We start from the raw sequence: 22,958 nt of genomic DNA, 5'->3' as shown, positions 1-22,958 counted from the left end.
AAACATTACCCTTTTAATTAATATCTCTCCCAGGCATATCGTTGTCAGAATAATCTCTTAATTGTTTTCCTGATTTATTGCAGAAAAAGCAAAAGCATACTAACTTGATCTGTATTTTCATGCTCATTGTAGGGTAGCTTCCCTGCAAGAGCAAAGGAAACCTAAAGTGTCTTTAGTCAAAGTGTAAAGCTGGCTTGCCAGCTCTGAGTTGGGAAATACCTGGAGATTTTTGGGGTGGAGCCTGGGCGGTGGGTGTTGCCTTCTGTCACACTTCCGGTTATGTCAGGGGTGTGTGGCATATGCTAATAAATTATGCTGAGTTATGCTAATAAGCTCCTGCACCTCTTTGTCTATGAATTTAACCCTGGTCTTCAGTGATGTTTTTGAAGAAAGAGGAGCCAATCAGCTGCTGCCTCACTGGTCCTATGACTGTGCCATTAATTTGGTGCTTTCTGCTGTCCCAGAATTGCTCCAATAGCTACACTGGAAGTGTCAGTTTCTACAATAAAAGGTAAGCTGGGGTCTGGATAGCACATTAAGGTCTCGGAGGTGAATAACGTTTGAAATGTCTGCTACGCCTCTGAGGTCCAGCAGAAAGGAAGCTGTTGTCGATGGAGATTGGTCAGTGACAGTTAGTATTATTGGCAGGCAGAGGGATTCCTGATTGCCTTCTCCCCACTGATTCAGATGCTTTCCATTCATGCTGTTGAAGAGCCGGTCTGTTTCTCTAATTAAGCTGCCTGAACAACAGTAAAAGAGCACAATTAGCCCTGAGTCATACTGGCAAGCAACACCCTCCCCCCATGCCTCATGTGATACATAGGGACATCAGTTGCTCACTCAGTAAAGCAAAGCTTCACATCCTGGCTTGATGAGAGGAGCTGCTGACCTTCTTAGTAATTACTCAGTCTAACAGCTTAACTAACATTCAAATTCGTCTGTTGAATGACAGGTAAACAGTGTGAGGTCCCTGAGTTATGTGGGGGGGAAATAAGAGAGGGAGGGTGCTGACATAGATGTAAAAGCGTGTGTCAGTTGCAGATCTAATGCAGCTTTGAAGTACAACATGATTCATTAGCTTTATTTCATGCTCAGGGTAATGAAGTTGTGGTTGCTGTGTTAATTAAGTGGGGAGGGAGAGGGGTGGAACTTGGCAGACATAAATCAGCTGGCATGGCATACCAATCCTGGAGGGCAGGGCCACTCCAAATCACCTGTTTTACAGTTCTCTCAGTATTTCACAACCAAACTCTCTGCTTTGATTCAGTTCCAGACTTGTACCTGGAAAAGGAAGGCACGGGTGCTTGCTGTTTCACTGAGCTAAAAAGAGCTCACAGGCCACTTGCAAAAAGATAAACAAACACTATGATGGGGTTTCCTTCAGCATTAACAAAACTCAGCTCCAGCTGACTGCTAGGTAATATCTATCACCCTATATGCTCTCTCCTTACCAGTTCATTGCAGCCTAAGCATGCAATCATAGCTGTAATGATTTAAAATTGTGTGTGTTTCTTTAAATGTTGGTAAGTTTCAGAAGAGAAAGGGGATGAAAGATGAGGATGAGTGAGTGAGTGAGGTGATTGGTTGGTGACTGAGAGTATATGGGTGGAGCAAGAAAGTAGCAGTTAACTATCAGCAGAGGTCAGTTAGCAGTTAACTGTCAACAGAAAAGGTTCAGTCTTCTGAATCCAGCAAAGTGCTGTGAAAGGCACTATGTTTCTGGAGAATAAAGAAGTAAGACTTATAGAGGACATATTAGTGAATAGAGAGAGTAAAATCATAATATTGTCGAAGTATTATAAGAGTGTGAAGTAAAGTAGCTGACAGAAATTTGCGTTAAAAGAAAAGGAAAGATTTAACTGAGCAATATATATTAAAGCTTGGACAAAGTACATTCTGAGGAGAAGGGATTCGATAAAGAGGAGTGATTGTGAAGTGAAAGAATATGTGATAACTTAGCCAGAGGTTATTAATATCCATAGTTTTATCTGCATTGTTTTTTAAGCCATACATAAAATTTGGACCATCTCTTCTTATACATATTATCATCTTTACCTTGGAGTATCCCATTAAGTCTATCCATCTCTGCTATCTCAGATAATCTGTGTGACAAATCCTCAATAGTGGGAATTCTCTCTGTTTTCCAGTTTTTGGCTAACAGAATTCTAGCTGTTGTTATAATATAAATTATGATATAATGTTCATTTTGTGTATAGCCATCTGGAAGGATGTTTAACAGATAGGTTTTAATTCCAAATCAATATTGATTATTTCCAGTATTATTTTACGAACTTTACCCCCAAAATTGTATATCTTTCTACACCTCCACCACATGTGATAGTAGGTACCCACATTGTTCTTGCATTTCCAACAATTGTTTGATATGTTTGGGAAACACTTTGCAATTTTATCTGGTGACCAATGCCATCTATAGAAGACTTTATATATGTTTTCCTTATAAGAAGTAGATCTGATAATTTTTATCGCTTTCCAGGTTTTTTGCCAGCTATCAAGGTCTATATTATATCCCATATCCTGCATCCATAGAATAATTGAATTTTTAACTGTTTTATCATACATATACTCTTCTAAAAGAAAGTTGTATAGTTTCCTAATCAATTTTTCATTTGTGGGTAACCAAATTTTATCCAATTGATTGTTTTGTTTGAAAAAACCGGTTTTACTGTCTTTTTGGAATCTAGATTTTATTTGCATTGTGTCCCACCAGATTAAATGTATATTCTGTGAGTATATCTCTTCTTGCTTTAGTTTATCTGTTGAGTCTAAGAGGTCTTCATAGCAAGCTCTTTTATCTTTATTAATTAATTTAGGCTTTATGAAGGCTTCCAATGGTGATACCCATCTTGGAATTTTAACGTAATGACTCTCTCTCCATATTTTTATTAAAGCTCCTCTTATGGTATGATTTTGGAACTATTTTATCTTTTCCATACTATAAGTAGGCATGCCAACCCATGCTTAGATCATGGCTTTCCAGTTTCAAATTTCTGGTATCTTCTAACATTATCCAATTTTTAAATCCAGCCTAAGCTTCCCGTTTTATAATACAGATTCCAATTAGGTAATCCAAATCCACCACTTTCTTATCTTGCATAACCTTCCATCTAATCCTCGGTTTCTTCGGATGCCAAAGAAATTGTCTGATAATTTTATCAAAGTTATTAAAGTATTGCATTTCTTTTTTCAGTATTGGTAGGTTCTGAGCTAAGAATATTATTCTTGGTAATACGTTCATTTTTATTGTAGCTATCCTACCCATAAATGACAATTGGAGGTCTTTCCATTTCGTAAGGTCTTTCTTTATGTCTTTCAATAATTTATAGTAATTATCTTCTAGGAGGGAACCATTTCTGTTGGTCATCACTATACCTAGGTATTTAACTTTTTTCACCACTTCCATCAAGGAAACTTCTTGTATCTGTTGTATTTGTCCTAGGTTACATTTTTGAATGTTTTTTTAAAGTTTATTTTGTGTCCAGCAACTTGTCCATATTCTTCAATTGTTTTAATCAGATTTGTAATAGATGTTATAGGGTCTTCTAAAATAAAAACTAAATTGTCCGCAAAAGCCTGGAGTTTGAATTCCTCTTGCCTTATTTTCAGTCCTTTTATTTGTGTATTTTCTCTTATTATGTAATTCAGTGTTTCTAATGTGAAGATGAATAGCAGAGGTGAGAGTGGACACCCTTGTCTAGTTCCTTTTTGAATTTCTATACTTTGTGTTGCATCGCCATTTATTACAATTTTAGCATTTTGTCTATTATATATTGCTTTGATCATTTTCAGAAAGGATGTACCACAATCCCATAGGGCAAGTTTTTGATACAGGAATTTCCAGTTCAGATTATCAAATGCCTTTTCTGCATCCAAAAAGATTAGGACAGTTGCTTGTCTGGATGTATCTCATAGTATTCCAAGACATTAATTATAGTTCTTATGTTATTCTTAAGTTGACGTTTTGGGAGAAATCCGGCCTGATCCTGGTGAATAATTTGTATTAAAACATTTTAAAGTCTGGTTGCTAATATGTTGGCGTAAATTTTATAATCCAAGTTTAGTAAGGAAATCGGTCTATAATTTTTATTTTTTTTCAGATCTGTGTCTGGTTTGTGAATTAATGTTATCGATGCCTGGTTCCAGGTTTCTGGTTGTTTATCCATTTTTATTATATTTTGGAGTACCTCTTTAAAAGGCAATATTATTTGTTCTTCAAATTTCTAATGCACTTCAGTTGGCAAACCATCTGGTCCTGGTACTTTCTTTTTTTTTAAGTTTCTTGATTGCCTCAGTGATCTCACAAACTGTTATCGGATCATTTAATATTCTTTTCTGGTGCTCATTAAATTTCTTTGTGTTCCATCTTTGGAGATACTGCTTGATCATATATTCATTGAAATTCTCTTTTTTATATAATGCTTTGTAGAGGTTTTCCACGATTTCTTTCATGTCCAGTAAACCATGTTTTTCTACTCCTTTTTCATTGTTTAGTATCATAATTATTCTTTTTTCTCTTTCTTTCCTTAATTTATATGCCAACCATCGTGTTGGTTTATTCGAATTATCAAAGTAATATTGTTTGGCATATTCTAATTTCTTTGCTAATTCTTGTGTCATTAACAAGTTCATTTTATGTTGTAGAAGTTTTAATCTATTTTTTATTTTGTCTGTTTCATCTCCTTTTTTCATTTTAGTTTCCTCTTTTTGTATCTGCTTCCCTGTATTTTCGTATTGCTCTTTCTTCTGTTTCTTTTCCCAAGCTTCCTGGTTTATGAACCATCCTCTTATAAATACTTTGAATGTTTCCCATACTATTTCTATTGGAGTTTTGAGTTGAATGCTTCTTGTAAAAAATTCTTGCATTTCAATCTTAGTTTTCTCTGTGAATTCTTTTTTTTTGTAACTCTATTTTTTATTGAATTTAAAATTTACAACTCAATAACCATACAACATAACTTAACTTTAAACAAAAAGCAAGTAATTAATCATAAACATATAGAACATTATAAAACTGGAACATCAATCATAATATATCAATTCTTGTAGGTATATATAGCACTTTTATAACTAATACAATGCAAACTTATTGTATTTAACAGGAAGAACATTAAATTGACTCCCTTCAGTTTTTATATATTTTAAAAAGGGAAACCATTTTTCCAAAAAAATAATCAATTCTTTTTAACACAACCATCCACAATTAAAAGTTGCATAGCAATTTTATCATTAACTACTACATCCCAAATTTTATTAAACCAATGTCTTAATTAAGGAATTTTAACAGATTTCCAAAGTTGGGCAAGTGAGGTTTTTGCTGCAAGTAATAGAAGAGCCACTATTTCTGTTTTCTGTTTATTCATAGATGTATCACTCCAACAATTTAATAAAAGAGATTCTGGAGAGTTTGGAATCCTTATACCAGTTATTTTTTCTATTATTGGCAACACCATTTCCCAAAATACTTGCACCTTTGGGCATGCCCACCAGCAATGTATGTATGATCCAATATCGTTAGAACATTTCCAACATTGAGGTGAATGGAATGACTATAATAAAGTCTTTGAGGTGTAAGATACCACCTGGAAAAAACTTTATAATTTTGAAGTTTAATATTCAAGGATCTTGTGGTGTATACAGGTAAATCCATATTTTTAACCATTTGTCTTCTGTAAGCTGTGTTTGCCAATCAGATTGCCAAGCAGTTTGCTGTGTTGTAGCAGAGGACCATTGTTTTTGATTAAGCAAAAAATATATGAGTTTCATAGTTCCTCTTTCACCATATCTACCCTGTTTTATCAATGTTTCAAAGCCAGTCAGACCTATCTAATCCAATTTTTAGGTTATTCGTTGCGGACATAAAAAAGAGTTGCTGATATTGAAACCATTTGATATTTTAACTCCAACTGTTCCTTAGACCAGAGATTTTCTTGATGTTTAATATCACATAACCTAAAAAGTCCTTTTCCTCTCCAGTTTGTATATGTATCTGTTTTCCTTACAGGTTCAAACCAGCTTTGTCCCAAAAAAGCTGAGACAGGAGAAATATCTGGGGCCAATATATAACGGTATTTGTCCCATATATCTAAAGCAAACTTAAGAAAGGGATTAAATGCAACATTAGTACCTCTATCTTTTGGTTTAGTCCAAATTGCTTCATGAAGAAGAAGTGGCTGAAGATATTTCTTTTCAAGCATAACCCATGCTTTTGAAACATCTGGAGTCGCATAATATAATATGTTTTTAAGTTGGGCTGCTAAAAAATAAGAACTTAGGTCCGGTAGAGCCAGTCCTCCTAATTTAGTTGGGCGTGATAGCAAAAAATAACTAATACGGGTTAATTTTTCCCCCATAGAAAAGTTGTCCGCAGTTTCCTCCATCTTTGAAATTCCTTTATTGGAATTGATATTGGTAAATTTTGAAAAAAATTAAAAATTTAGGGAAAAGTATTGTTTTTAAAAGCCTTATATTAAATGAAAAGAATTGAGGTTATTCATTAGAAACCATAAGGTATTTTTAGGGTCATTTAAAAAAAAAACAGTATTGTCTGATTTTGTAGCTATGCCCTTTATTTCTACATCTTGCCTAATAGCCCATGCCAATGGTTCTAAGGATAATGCAAAAAATATAGGGGAAAGTGGGCACCCCTGTCTTGTCCCCCTTGTTAATGCAAAATCTTCTGTCCTATAGTTGTTGACCACAATTTGAGCGTTAGGTGTTCTATATATGGTATCAATAGCTCTCAAGAAATTAGGCCCAAAATTCATATATTTTAACACTTCTTTTAGGTAAGGGATCTCAATTTTATCAAAACCCTTTCCCACATTTAGCGCCAAAATTGCTGATGTAATCCTATGGGTTTTACAATAATTAATGAGATTTAATGTCTTTCTAATATTATGTGATATAGACCTACTGGGAATAAACCCTGATAGATCTGGGTGGACATCAGGTTATTATTTTATTGAGCCTAGCTACCAAAACTGAAGAAAATTTTTAAAAATCATTATTTAAAATTGAGATTGGGCGATAGGATTCCATTTTAAGCTTGTTTTTCCCTGGCTTCAATAAAGCTATCACTCTTGCTTCAGACCATGTCTGTGGCATTTTACCATTTGTTAACACAAAATTACAAGTGTCAAGTAGTGGGTCTATAATAAAAAGGCTAAATTTTTAATAAAATTCTATTGGTAACCCATCTCTACCAGTTGACTTATTGTTTTTAATTTTCCCTAATGCCTCTAACAATTCAACTTTATCAATTGGTTTTTCCATGAAATTTTGAAGTTCTTTGCTCAAATTAGTACCAAAATCAATAGTTTTCAAATAATCTAGTATTGATCATTTCTGTGGGTTATCAGTTTAATAGATTAATTTAAAGTAGCTAAAGAAAGCGTTTGACATATACTTAGATGATGTTGCCATGCCTCCTTGTAACGTTACTTACTGCATGAACTTTTGTAGAGGCTGTTCTGTTATCTACTCTAAATTTAAGCCATCTAACTGATTTAGATGTTTTTGTTACATACTTCTGTTTTACATATAAAATATTTTTTGTATAGTTGAGGTTTCTAGCATGTCTAACTTTTTTCGCTCTGCATTTAGCTTTCTAAGAGTTTTTTCCCCCTCAAAACTTCATATGTCTCTTTTCTAGTGTTGCTATTTTAGTTTGTAATTCAAAGAGTATTTGTTGTCTTTCTTTTTTATAGGTGGAGGCCAGTGAAAGAAGTTTGCCTCTCAAAACTGCCTTGAAGGTATCCTATATATTTTCTTTTGATGCCTCATAATTAGAATTAAACTTAAAATATTCCTGGATATCTTTAGAAATCACTTCACTCATACATTGCTGTTGTAATAATAATTTGTTTAAGGACCATGAAGGGCCTTTCCCTTCATTTTTTTATTGGATATATAACAAGAAACCGATGCTTGGTCTGAAATCACTTTGTTACCTATTTCTGCCTCACTAATTAAACTCACTACAGGTATTGATGAAATTATAAAGTCAATTCTAGTATAAACATGATGAACTGGAGAAAAATAGGTAAATTCTTTTACTTTTGGGTTTAAGCTGCGCCATACATCAGACAAATTGTAAAAGTTTAATATTTGTTTTAATTCTGTAGGTTGAAACATTTTAGTATGTTTCTTATTGTGTGTTTTGTCTATTTTTGTGTCTATTTTAGAATCAATTATCAAATTAAAATCACACCCTATAAGCAGTTCTCCTGCTTTAAACAGTTGTAGATTTTCTAAAGTTTCCTTTATGAAAACCTGTTGATTTAAGTTCGGAGCATATATGGATGCAATCGTTAAAGGCGAGTCCCCCAACAACCCTTTAATAAAAATATATCTACCTTTCTTGTCAGATTCAGTTTGTTGTACCCTAAAAGGAACATTTTTTGAAATTAAGATTGCAACCCCCCTGAGATTTAGAAGATCCCGGGGCCTGATAGGACTGCTCAAACCAGCCAGACTTTAACAAACGGGGTCTTGCTGCCTTTTGATGAATCTCCTGCAGGCAGAGAAAGTTAGGATGTTCCTTATTCATGAGATTTGTTACCCTTCTAACCTTGATGGGATTATTTAAACCTCTACAATTCCATGTAACAAATTTGTATTTCTGACTCATAGCCAATAATAACTACAAAGTATTATAAGCTTGCAAACGTTGTTACAATATTAAGTCTAAACCTACAAGAACACTAAGAATTCCAATCCCCAATCGAAAAAAACAAACCTCTACTAACTATGCCTATTTCAGACTAACACTTCAGAACTTTCCACTAAGGGAGAGATGAGAGAAATTGTATATTATCCCCCAATCTAGAAGTGAACCACATTCAGGGGGAAACCAACTCAATATTATTATTCTAAAGAAGGATACCCTCCTCCTCTCCTCCCAATACATCAAATATTCAAATATAAAACCATAAAGCACTTATACAAAAGTCTAATAACCATAGACCTACTATTGTTATTAATGAATATAGAAAACTTCTACAATCCCCTATATCAATTGCCCCCGAGCCAGAAATAATGAGATAGACAACTGTTTGGAATTCAAACAAGGGCCACTTTATTAACTATTTATTTTGCATAATAAATCAACAGCAAGGGAACTAAGTGGGAGCAGAAAAGGCCAGGCAGGTGTCACTCCAGCCAACCTCCTTGCCTAGATGTATGGGCAAGTCACTAGCCCCAGTCTAGGGCCAAGTCTCTGGCCTGCGACCGGCAGCCCAGTGCACAGGTCACCCCCCAGGAGTGCCTACCCCTGAAGCCCTACAGCCTCAGGGAGGAGCTTACCCAAGAGGCTCCCTGAGGTGTCACCATTCCCAGCCCTAAGCCCTACAGCCCTGGGGCCATTCCTGATGACCCCCTGGTCCCAAACCAGAACTGGGTGACAGTGATTACCGGTTCTGCTTTCTTTCCCACCCTACTCTGCCACAGGCAAGGCCAAGCCTCTGCTTTGGCTGCCGCAGCCACCTAACAACCCAAGGCTGCCAATCCCTTGCCGCAATTCCACCAGGAATATGTCATTTCCCTTGTCTGACAAATGTATGATACCATCCCTGTATAGGTCAAGTTTGACCTGGATACCAGGAAGAGGGAGAAACCGACCCAAACCCCCCTCCAGGGCCTTCTCCATATGTCGGTTCACTTTCTTCTGGGCCCTATCCAGACCCCGGGGGTCCCCAAGGCCACGCTAGACACGGTGCGGCAAGATTGCCAACCACACAATCTGCGTACCAGGCCATCTTACTTTAATGGTGGCGAAGTCAACCTTGGCCTGAATTGCGAAGGCTATGCCCTTCAGCAGGCCCAGGTTGTTACCCCCAAGGTGGATAACCAAGACCTGTGAGGGAGGCCCCAGCCATTCCCCAAACAACAACAGGAGGAGTCTGGGCCATCTCGAGCCTCTCCTCCCTAACCAATCAACACGGGCCCACCCACTTAGGCCCAGCTGTGATCCCACAGGTGTCATCCTGGTGCGGTGGGCGGCCCAAAATATCATGCTGTGGTTGCAGACCAGAACGTCCTGTCTCACCAGCCTGCCAACACCACCTGTAATGAGAGTTCTGTTAACACATGAATTCAAAGCCTACTGTTTCGAACATAGCTTTTATACGCACAGGAGTGCCAGCGGCCTATACTCTGAATGTTGTTCGAGGAATACCCCATAGCTGCTGCCATAGATGCCGCCCCAATCCTGAAGGAGTGGGTCCCGAACCGAAAGGCCCCCAAACCCAGCTCCTTCAGTTGGAATGTTGGAATATATGGAAGTGTTCCCACTTCAGTCATGAAAGAGTTAATCTGTTGTCTGTGTTTACAAATAGTAGTTGGCACTGACCAATTAGACATGGTGTAGAAGTTCCAGCTAGAGAAGTAGGAGGTAGTATTCTAAATAAGGGGATCTAAACATTTCATTGGGGTTATTACATGCTTTTGTTCACGTAAGCAGTTTGGGCAACTTTCTGTTTCTTTGTTCTAGAAATCACAAGGCTTTTAGCCAAGATGGCATTTAGATGAAGAGAAGTTAGACTATCTTATCTGTATTTTTTTCCATTCCAAATGTAATCCCCCATTAGCCTTTAGTAAAGGTTTATTTTTTGATCAAGACTATGTGCTGCTTTTATTCCATTGTGCATTTTTTAGTGCTTTGCTAATTTTTTTTCCAACCAAGAAGGCCTAGGCCACATTCCTGAAGTCACTCAGGAAGTGATGTCATCATGCCAGCAACTTCTGGGCAACACTCTGGTATTTGGGCAAAAACTATATGGTGAAACTAGCTTCTACCATAGAATTTTTGCCCAAATACCAGAGTGTCACCTGGAAGTGATTGGTGTGATGATGTCACTTCCTGTGTGATGCCAGCAATGTGGCCTAGGCTTTCTTTCTACGGGTAAGTCCTCTCACCAGCCAGTTGATTGGCAGCTGGGGGCAAGAAGAAACGGTCCCCTCACTGATCACTTTGTTACAGCTGGGCAGAGTGATAGAGACTTCTCTTTCTTTGCCCTGGAGCGTGTTCGACCTTGCAACAAGCTGCAGATGACTCAGCACTTGAAAACCAGAGAATTGTTTTGGATCCATGCCCTTAAAACGTTAACCCCATATGGTCTAAATGAACAAGTGGACTGTGTGGTATGATTTTTTGACAGTTTAACATCTAGTCTGGAATTTGTATTGTTTTGCAGTTTTAAATGTTTTGTAGTTTTAATTGTTATGCTGTATGTGGGATGTGCAATCACACGACTATTTCAAGGCATCCCACAAGAATTGCATCATCTTTCACCTGGTATAAAGCTCCAGCACTTTAGTTTATCAGCACTGCTCTTTACTTAGGACACTTTTGCTAAACAATAATTGGAAAGTACTTTCTGAACCAGAAGTAACAAAATAGTTTTATTTATTAATTACTTTTTGAATTAAGTTTCTGTATTGCAGATTGCATTAGTTTATACATTTTTTTTGTTTCTAGATCATTATCAATGAAATATCCTTTGGCATGTGATTGCATCTTTGGAGGCCTCATTTATACTTTTATTCTGTGCTAAGTCAATACGTTTTTAGTAGAATATAGGTATTGTTTATTTATTCATTTTAGTATATGTATTTAATTTCACATTTTTAAATTGTTTACAGCAATTCTTTTCTGGTCCATCTTGTATCCATGTTGCATAATTGTATGATTGTATTGTATTATGATATAAGCCAATTTGTTCCTCATTGTGACCTCTGAAGAAGGCCTATACAGGCCGAAATGCATCAGGTCAAGTCCATTGGCCCTCATGTGTAAGATTTTGGTATTTTTACACGAGGTGTGATTGGGCCCTTATATGTTTTTTAATTCTCTGCTAATAAATACATGTATCCTTTTATATTATATACATTGAGGGTTTTTTAATTGTTTGCCCTCTATTCTGTTTGACTTACCTCTTTAGGTTTTGGTTCCCAAGTTTCAGGATTAAGACTCCCTCCTTTTTTGTCCTAAGTCCCCTCACCAGCCAGTTGATTGGCAGCTCGGGGGAAAGCCCTGGCAGCAGGGAACCCCCCACCTCCACTGGGGGATCTGGCAACCCTATTCCCATTTGTTGTTGTTCAGTCGCACAGTCGAGTTCGACTCTTCGCGACCCCATGGACCAGATCATGCCAGGCCCTCCTGTCTTCCGCTGTCCTCTGAAGTTTGCTCAATTTTATGTTCATTGCATCAAAGACACTGTCTAACCATCTCATCCTTTGCCGTCCCCGTCTTCTTTGACCTTCAATTCCCATACCTGGGCCAAAAGAAACTGCTGCTATCCACACTGTCTGCTGGAGGGTTTTCTTTAGTTGAGGAGGCTCCCTGCAACACATTTTCAGCATTCTAATGCTAAGAGCAAAGAACAAGAGAATCTTGCAAATGCTCTACCCTGCATTTCACTACCACCATACCTTATTACAGACCTTTACTGAGTGCATTTATTTCCTTTAAGTGGCCATCATGAATATCTGTCAAATGTAACAACACAATGGGTGGGTGAGAAGTGAAGGGGAAAGTTGCAGGGGGGAAGGACAGGACATAGGTAGCCCTATTCCTCGTCCAAATACTTATTTTTGATGTTAAGGGTATTTTTTCAGCATCAATTCTTTGCACCCAAGGCTGCTTAAAGCACAAAAAAGGGAGGGGGAAGCAGAAGAAAAGAACACCTCTATTATTCTCAGGCCATTTGGTAGTGGTTGCCATGGAGATCAAAAGCAAAATGGCATGCAAATCAACACAAGCCTTTGCATCCAATAACAGCCTTAAAAGGGCAGCTGGATAAGACGACAGAAATCATTTGAAGTGCTTCAACCTGCTTTGCTAGCTTTGATTAGATCTAAAAGGGAAAGAAAAATACCGTAATGGATTACAGAGCAGACGGAAGCAGCCTGACAGAAACGGGGTACGTCCTGTGTGATTATTCTACACAAATGCACACACCCCTGACACACACAGTATAAACTACATCAACATAGGAAACATATGTCTAGGCACAGACAGTATCAGAACTAGCACACAATTAAAAAATATCGATAACAATTTAACTTTTCCTTCCCACCCTAACTTAGACAATGTCAGATTTCAGAAGAAGAAGGAGAGATTGGATTTATACCCCGCCCTTCACTTGGAGTCTCAGAGCGGCTTACAAACTCCTTTCCCTTCCCCTCCCCACAACAGACACCCTGTGAGGTGGGTGGGGTTGAGAGAACTCTTGACACAAACTGTGCCAGAGTTTATGACTGACCCAAAGTCACATCAGCAGGTGCAAGTGGAGGAGTGAGGAATCAAACCTGGTTCTCCCAGATTAGAGTCCACGCACTTAACCACTACACCAAACAGTAATTTTATTATGAAAGTTCTTATTTTTCCCATCCAACATGTCTAATATGGTCCTCCTTTCTCCTTTGGCTAATGAGGCACATCATAATGTCAAAGTCAAGCATGGCTGGGAAAGCCTTTTTAAAAATATCTGACTGTTTGAACAAGCTCACACCAGCATTTCTAATTAGGGATGGGCACAAAACCCAGAAAAATGCAGTTCATGTCAGTTCATGGCAAAACCACAAACTGAACCATGAACCAAATCAAACCAGGAGGTTCATTTGCGAACTGAACCAGTTCGTGGTTCATGCTTCCCCAACCCCCTTTGAAAGGGACTGCAGTCCCTTTAAATGGGGCTTGCAGAAAGTGTGAAAAACAGCTGAGCAGCAGGAAGCAGGCAGCAGAAACAAGATGGTCTCCATATAAATTACAAGATAATATCGGTCTTCCATTGGAGGTGGTATTGTCCTGTAGTTGGTACATAGTCAGTCCAGTGGTACCAGCGCCACGCAATATTATGGCATATCTTCCGAGGGCCGTTCCCTTGGCCCCATTGCATAAGGTCCTGCAGGGCCCTGATCTCCTCAGGGAGCTCATTCCACCAGGTAGGAGCTGCCACTGAAAAGGATCTGGCCCTGGTCACAGCAAGCCTTACCTCCCTGGGGCTTGAGATCACCAAATGATGTTGTGTCCCTGACCAAAGCGCTCTTGGGGATATGTGTGGGGAAAGGCGGTCCCTCAGGTAGGTCAGACCCTGGCCATATAGGGCTTTAAAGGTAAGCACCAGCACTTTGAAACGGATGCGGTATGCTATTGGAAGCCAGTGCAGCGCTCTCAGCCCAGGCTGGATGTGCTCCCACTTGGGGAGACCCATCAACAGCCTGGCCACCGCATTTTGCACAGCTGCAGCTTCCGGATCTGTGACAAAGGCAGCCCCATGTAGAGAGCATCACAGTAGTCTAGCCTCAAGGTGACCGTCACGTGGATCACTGTAGCCAGGTCATCACGGTTGAGGAAGGGAACCAACTGCTGAACTAGCTGAAGCTGGTAAAAGGCCAATTTTGCAGTGGCCGCTACCTGGGCCTCCATTGTCAGAAGGGGATCCAGGTGCCAGCAAAAGAAGGAAAAAAGAGGCATACAAAGAAATGTGGGAAGTACTCCAAAAACTGGGAAAGTACTGGAAAGAGACATTTCTTACTGGTAGGGAAATCAAGAGAGAAAGATATGAAAAAGAAACCCCATACCTACAAAGAAATAAGGCATCTAGATAGAATTCTGGAAAAAAGGAAACTACAGGAATTCAAGAAAAGACTGATGAAATATGAGATGGACAATAAATTAAACAGTGATCTCAATGAGAAAAGGAGAAAAAGCACAAGAGAAACAGGAAAGTTTTACAAGGATTTAACTCCTTCCTTGCAAGTGTTCTTAGAAAGTGTCATCTTAAATCGTGCTGAGAGTTTTTGTAGTACTAAAAAAAATAAAAAATCCCCTCTGGGGGCTTAAAAAATGATCTCCAGGGTCATCTAGTCCAACCCATCCAGCCACACCCACCTTTTGCTTCTTATTCTGTTTACCTTGTTTGTTGTCAAAACCCAGGGTTTTTTTGTAGCAGGAACTCCTTTGCATGTTAGGCCACACACCCCTAATGTAACCAGTCCTAATGAGTTTCTGCTGTTGGGTGTGGCCTATTATGCTAATGAGTTCCTGCTGGGTGTGGCCGACTCGGGAGCCAGCTGGAACTCCGTTCCTGTGCGTTCCTGCCCAAAAATAGCCCTGCCTCCTGGCAACCTGGGCAAGGGGGCGCATATAGATGTTAAACAACATCAGGGAAAGCACTGCCCCCTGAGGAACACCACACTCAAGTGGGAGCCTCTGGGACTGCTGTTCCCCTATCGCCACCCTGACCTTGGAAAAAAGAGGCAAGCCATTGCAGTGCGAGCCCCTGTATCCCCACGTCAGCTGTGTGAGTGTTGGACTGGATGGGCCACTGGCCTGATCCAACATGGCTTCTCTTATGTTCTTGTGTTCTTATAGTCAGAAAGCCAGAGGGAAGTTGAAGGAAGAGGTGATGCAGGAGCAACAGTGAAGAGATGGGAGACTGTGTAAGTAAGTCAAGCATGCAGAAGTAAGTTGAGCATGCAGAAAAGCCCTGAGCTAGGGAGTACAAGACAGGGCTGGCTGAGCTCTCTGCAGCTGATTATAAAAGGCAGAATCGCTAAGACATGTCAGGATAGAAATGGATCCCCAGTTGCCATCATAATAGGTTGCCATAACCATGGCCTGTGACCATCCTATACTCAGGGAGAGGTCAAGTGGACAAGGAGATGGAGAAGCTGCTGCTTGCTTATTAATTCACCTTCTTCCTTTGTGGTAGTGGCTTTGGGCTAAGAAGGAACAGGCAAATGAGTAATTTGGCAGCAAAATCTAGGTGAAGGAGGAGCTGTCACAACGGACTCTGAAGGGGGATGGGCCCAGTCAGATGCCCAATTATGCTAACTGTCCTGTTTCAACAAATGTGAGGAAAAATCAAGAAAACATATTTTCAGGTGGAAATCATTTCTTTCAAATGTTTCTAGTATTGTCATATATATTTTTCAAAGTTATTACCCACCAGTATATTCGTGAGCCCCAAATTTCAAAGAATACCTTCCCTTCACTGGGAAATTGGGTACCAAAATGGGTTGGCATTATATCACCAGTTTCTTTTGGTGTTCCATGGTATCTGGCTGGGAAATTGCTTCTAATGACACTGAACAAGTGCATCTCTGAAAGGCAGAAACATATAAGTGCCCATTTGATTATTTGAAGGCTTTGATATCTCAGTTTGATTTCTCAGATATACACACATTCATTCTTCAGAAGTTGCACCTATTGAGGGAGAATTTCTTCCTCATCAATCTGATTTTTAAACAAGGGTCTATTTCCCCCCTACAGTGTTAGTTGCCGCACAAACCCTCCACTTGTAACCATGGCTGCATTATTGAAGGAGTTAATTGGGTAACATCTTGCTCACCTACCCAGAGTTCAAACCCCTTGCTGAAGCTCAGCTGTAGCTCACACACCCTCCTAATTACATTTATTCACAGAAATCAAAAGAAGAAGAATGCGGTTGAGTAAAGGTCACATTAATAATACAGGCTGAAAGAAAGCCTGTGGATATGTATTTTTCATTAAAGCCACATTTGACTGAAGGGGTAATTCTTTTAGGATCGGCAGTGTTTTTCAAGGTGGCTGTAGATTCAGCAGAAAGGGAGAGGGGAGAAGAATTCTTGTTATTCTCTTGTCATTGTTTGTTGTCTGCTCCAAATCTGAAGAAATAACAAAGAAAGTTAATCATGTTGCTCACAGCAAGAACTGCCTGAGATCATAGACTTCAAACCAGGGGTCTTTGCACCCTCCACAAGACTGAGACGAAACACAGCCACTTCTGTTTACATTCAGGGCCTCCTGAGAAGAAGATAGAGACACAGGTCTCCTATGTAGCCGGAGTCAAACGGAATGCACAAAGCTTAACCAATCTGAAGCCTCAACTACAGAGACATATTTGTTGTATTTATGTGCAGATTTTTAATGCACTATGTTCCCTGCAGGCATCTAGGCACACACACAAAAGGCTTGTGCACATGATAGGCATTGAGCTGATAATAGATTCATCCAAAGGCAAGAGAGAGATGAGGCTGAATTTGGATCCTTATTCCCAGTTCCTTATTCATTCCTTATTCATGACTTATTCATGAATTCAACCAAAAACACTGAGGAGAGTTTGCAAGCTCTGAACCCCAAATAAAGGGTGGACCACTATATATCATACACCCTCACATTCAGTGGACTCTCTATTTCCAAGGGACATCTGCTGTTTCCTGGTCCAAAGCCCAGTTCTTGTGCCAGCCACTTCAAAATGGGGTACCCCCATATGCAAACTGATGGCTATCCAATGTAGATGGAAGGCATAAAACAATGTGACTACGTACCAATTTCTCAAAACACTTCATCACAACCGGAGTGAGTGCAACTGGTCTATAATCCTTTAGACTACTGATTGTAGATTTTTTGGGCAGGGGAACAATAATTGAGGACTTTAGGCACGACGGAACAATAGACAGGTGTAGAGACCAGTTGAAGATCATAGTAAAGACCCCTGCCAACTGGTCAGCCCACTCCTTCAACACCCATCCCATAATGCCATCAGATCCAGCCGCTTTCCTCGGATTCACAGCCCTCAGCGTTTGCCTCACCTCATGCTCTTCTACCCTGAGGGAGGGGCCGCCATGGACAGATGGCTGTAATATGGCTGTCCCCTTCTACTTCTACTTTGTGTTAAATACTAAACTCATTCTGATTTTCCTTGTTGCTAAGGCAAATAACTCCATTCTTCTAGAGACATAGTGGTCAAGGTCTGAGAGTAAAAATTTGACTAGATCCAGATCGGAGAGTCCATTACGCTGCGGAATAATAGGGATGATGTATTTTAGCCTAAGGGCTTCATGCCATTGGCATCTCAGAATATAATGTACAATATCATCAACTTACCCCATATCACAATGGCAAAGTCTAAGGGGGGGCAGGGATACCAAAGAAACATCCAGTCCTGATCACTGAGGGCATGGATTGAAATCTTAAAGGTGTAAAAGCTGATCTTAATTCCAGGCTGGTTAACTTCCCTAAATACAGGGACCTACAGTGATCCCTTTTAAAAAACGTGAATAATGGTGCCGTAAGACAACGTGCCATCACATCCTGATCCATAAGCCAATCCTTTTTGAACATCCAATCCTTCAGTTCCCGTGCTTGGGTTTTATTCCTTAATTGATCATCAGGAATTGAAAATTTCAATTGAATTGAGGCCAACTGGTCACCTAATCTCTTGGAGGCTTTCAGGTGCAAACTAAAACTTAACCCCCCCAGGGAATCCTGGGGTCGTTCTAAACATTTTCTCCAATAGGATAGAATTCTGACATTGACTCTGGCATTCAACAAGGTAATTCCCAGTTCAGCCCTCATTAATGCCACTGGCACACCCCTTGGCATGGCGAAAATCCGCCTCATAAAAGAATTCTGTACTATTTCTAATGAGGACAATATCTGACCTCCCCAGCCCCAGATCTCTGATCCATATAGCATGGCTGGAATTACCCTACTCTGATACAGTTTAAGAACTGGGTCTACCATGTCACCTCCCTTAGAAAAGTAGAACTTCAGTACAGCCCCCAAATTCTTCATTCTTCTAAACTAGCTATTATGTCATTTAAATACAAGTTGAACAAAGTGAGGGCTAACACGCAACCCTGTTTCACCCCTTTCAGCACTTGGATGTCCTCGGTGAGTAAGCCTTCTCTCCCAACCTTAACCTTTACATTGGTATCACAATGTAGCTGGCTAATCAGATATACTAGCCATGGGTCAATGTTGATGTTCAAAAGCTTCTGCCATAATCTACCTCTGTCTAAAGAATCAAATGCCGAAGCCAGGTTGATAAAGCCTGCATATAGGGCTTTTGTAGGGCCTCTAATGGCCTCTGAAGCCAAGGTAAATAGGGTTTGACAGTGCTCGATGGTAGAATGACCATAGGGTTTTTTTAACCCTATTTGGAGGGGATGGATTAAATTATTATCAATAACATAATCCTCTAATTTATTTTTTAATGCTTACTATATAGTTTAGAGGCAATTGGCAACAAACTAATTGGTCTATAGTTGCCCAGCTTGTTCCGATACCCCTTGTTGTAAATTGGGACAATGATACTTGTGGTTCATCCCTTTGGAAGTCTACCTGTTCTGTCAATTAGGGTGAAAAGTTTCACTAACATCAGTAGCCACCGTCAATATTTGTTTTAAAACACTCTGCTGGAATCAGATCTTTACCTGGAGATTTACCACTGGGCAAAGATTCAATTAACAACCTCACTTTCAACTTTGTGACTGCAGGCCAAGGAGCTGTGATGGGTGAAGGGAGGTTAACCTGACTCTTCCTATCCTCACCACCAAAGACATTTGAAAAATGGTCAAACCATGTCTCAGCCTGGATACCAGGATCCTTCCCCAAGTTTCGACATCCAAGACCAATAGAAATCAGGTGCCAAAATCTGCTTCCTGCTATTCACTGCCTCTTGGAGTTCCGCCCGTAAACGAGCAACAGATGCCTGCTTCTTTTTCTTTAGAAGATCTTTATACTGACTCCGTGCTCTACCTAGGATCCTAAATGATTCTGGATCCTTGACCCTTCTAGCTATTCTATTACATCTCATCAGGTATCTTTTAGATTGTACACATTCTCTATCAAACCACTCGTTTTGGGGGGTAGAAGTTGGCTTAACAGAACTCCCCTTGAGGAGTGCAAATTTTAAACATTTCACAATTTCCTCATAAATGGGGATCACGTTGGAAGCCTTGATTTTTAAGTCCAAAAGTTACTGAGTATTTCCCTCATTAGAAAGAACCTAATTAACTAATTTCTGAATATTAGTCGACTATTTAGGCCTCCTATGTACTAAGTAATCTCCTCTGGGCTTATCAAGTGCCCTAATTGTTTCTTCCGAGCAACCTAATACTACATGCAGTGGATTATGGTCACTATGTAGTGCATCTGTCACCTCAAAAGAGTGGATTTGTTCTAAAAGATCCCATGAGACAGCTACAAAGTCTATCGTACTTGCACCCCATGTATAAGTCCCCTTTGAAATATCCCATCCAGTACCATTTAATACAGACAGATTTAGCTTTGAGAGAAACTCCAGGAATCTTCTACCAGCTCTGTTAATACACGGATCCTGGAGGATACCTCCACCACCGACGAGGTTCTCATTAGCCCCCCCTTCTCAAATTCACTGGCCGAAGACCCTATCCTGGCATTAAAATCACCTCCCAAAATAAGGTGGGCATTTGGATGTTGGGTTGCTAATCTTTCTAATAATTCAAGTAGTTTTTCCCAACACATCTCATTACTAGTCCCTCTTTAACCATTAGGGGGCAGGTAGACATTTAGACATAAAAGGCTTCCCCACGGGGGACCTCTGACCAAAAGAGCCAGCACAAAATTCTCACAATCATGAGGAATAAGCTCCACCTCCCTCAGTAGGGCTCTCTTAATTGCTGTTACAAGCCCCCCCACAGCCCCTCCCTTTATTATGGAACTTGGTGGCAAAGGCATTATACACTCTATAGCCTTGCAGGCTAGGGGTGGTTGGGGGCCTGGGCCCAGGTCTCCTGAAGCAATATAATCTCAGAGTGGCCCAAAAAACTTTTAAAGTCTGTTTTCCATTGTTTATTCCACCAACCCCCTATATTCCATGAGCCTTAAACGTCATGGATCAGTACTAATCCGATCCAGTTCCCCTACCGTGTCTACAAATACACATCCATTACCCATCTATTGATGGGTTAGACTGACTCTGCAACCCCCCTAATGACTCTTTCAAATTACAGGAGGATGACAGCTGTGTACATACATTAGCTGACCCAGATGTGGTGGCGTTAGGTCCCTGTTGTACTTCAGCTCCTTCATGGCCCACAAACTCAGCCTGCCTACTTGTTCCCGCCCCCAATTCTTCTTCCCCAATAAGGTTCCTCAGTTTCCCTATTGTTGCAGCCAATCTTTCATACACTTTCAGTTGTTCACTTAGTGACGGGTCCCCAATTGAGTCCAAAAGGTCCTCTTCAGCAAAATTTGGTAGGTGACATTCAATTGGCTGTTCTTCCATTTGTTCTGAGTTGCAGTCACTTCCCTTTATCTTCTGTTGAGAGGACAAGCATTCCATAGGGGATTGAGGTACCTCCTGAGTTACAGAGTCTCTTTGAGGAATTGTTGTCTCCATCAACCCCTCCACCATGGGACCCTGGCGTGGCATTTTCACGCTCTTACATTTTGTCACCAAGGGCCATACCACCAAGTTCTCAAAAACTCTCACACGGTATATTCCCTAGGTATTGAATCTGTTTTTCTTCCTTTGTATTAGGGCAGGGATTATTGGGGAATCAAAAGTGAGTAGAACCTTTTGCATCTGATCAGATGAATTAAGTTGAGAAACCTGAGAAAGGTCAATTGCAGACTTGTCCTTCCCCAGTAGCCTTGACAGATGCACCATAATCCCAGTCCGACCAGCCCATCTCGGGGCTCTGCCCCATGGTGCTAGGTGACTGCAGATTGTCAGGGCGATGCAATTAGGTTTGAAGACCAGCTTGTCTTGTGTATCTTCCTTTACTTTCCCAGGACAGTAACCAGACACTGTGGTATTGTATACCAGCCAAAGCCGTTCCCGCTGTGGGTTATAAATACCAGAGAACTGGGTTCCAACATCACAACTGAACTTTTTATATGGTTTAAACCACTCCATCAGTTCAACCCTTATTTGCTCAACTTGATTGACAACTTCTTGAACTTGGGCAAAAATACAACTCACAGTTCTGGCAATTAGGGCAAATTGATTCATTGAGGTTTGATAATCCTCCCCCAGAGACAGGTCCACTCCTTCTCCACCTGGAATGTTACTCTGAGTTACTGGAAGTTCCTCTCTGAGATCAACCATACTGTTGTCCAGCAGCTCAGTATCCCCTCCTTCTTTGCCACAGCCCACTAGAGGGGTAAAGAGGTTAGTAGTCTCCACATTATACAAAGTCATTTCACTTACGCTGTCAGCAGAGAAAAAGAAATCTTCCAATTTAGACTGTTTAGAAACCAGGATATTCTGGGCATCTGTCTCTCCTCTCTGTTATCAGTAGCAACAAATTCAACATAAGGCTTTAATCCTTCTGAGCGGCAGAGCAACAGCGTTGAAAGGAGGGTGAAAAAGCAAAACCAACCGGTGCACTGAATACAAAACAAAAAACGCCAAGCTAAAAATAGTCACAGATTTAAGACACCTCCTGGAGGTAGGTGCCCAGATAAAACTAGATTAAGTAAAATAAAATACTAAAGTTAAAAGGTTAATAGCTAAAAGTTTAAAAATTCCACGAGAGTGAGGAGGCGTCCTCCATTACAGGTGGAGTTTCCCCAGCTAAAGTTCTCCTGTGAGAAAACTAATCCAGTCTAGGAAATATGCACGGCAACTACTACATGAACTGCTGTTATTGTCTTTTCTTTTGTATGGTTATTAAGAGATGATGCAGGTCTTAAAGCTGGAACCTTTTTGCTCTGGGAAAATTGCCCTGATTTTCTTCACCGTAACATAAAAAGGGTGAGATAACAGCACTATAATTCCAGATAATTAAATAGCAATTGACTTAGAGTAGCTTCTACTGCTCCGGAAGTGTGTCCCTCTGTCATTAACACCACCAAAGCCTTCTTTATTCTTCACACCTCATTGCAAGCTGCACTCTCAATGGCTGGCTCCCCAGAGATGGAAGCACTACAGAGTACAGTTTGGCTAAAACATATGCTGTTCTTTATCACACTCTCTTGTGTCATCTGGACCAATTTGTAGCATATTTGGGCCACATGGAAGCATTGTTATGGGTCTGCATCCATCTGTCCTCTAGTCATGCAAGAAGAGTGCGGAAGTTGCAATTAGGATCTGCAGGGAGTGGTGATTATGACACTGCAGCTGCACAGAAGATGCACTGATTCTGTGAAACTGGATCCCTAACCTTGTATGCTTGTACAGCAA

This window comes from Gekko japonicus, unplaced genomic scaffold (genome assembly GCF_001447785.1).
Source record: "Gekko japonicus isolate JY-2015 unplaced genomic scaffold, Gekko_japonicus_V1.1 scaffold152, whole genome shotgun sequence".
Classification (NCBI taxonomy): domain Eukaryota; kingdom Metazoa; phylum Chordata; class Lepidosauria; order Squamata; family Gekkonidae; genus Gekko; species Gekko japonicus.
The sequence above is the reverse complement of the archived record's forward strand: the minus strand, read 5'-3'. Positions refer to the sequence as shown.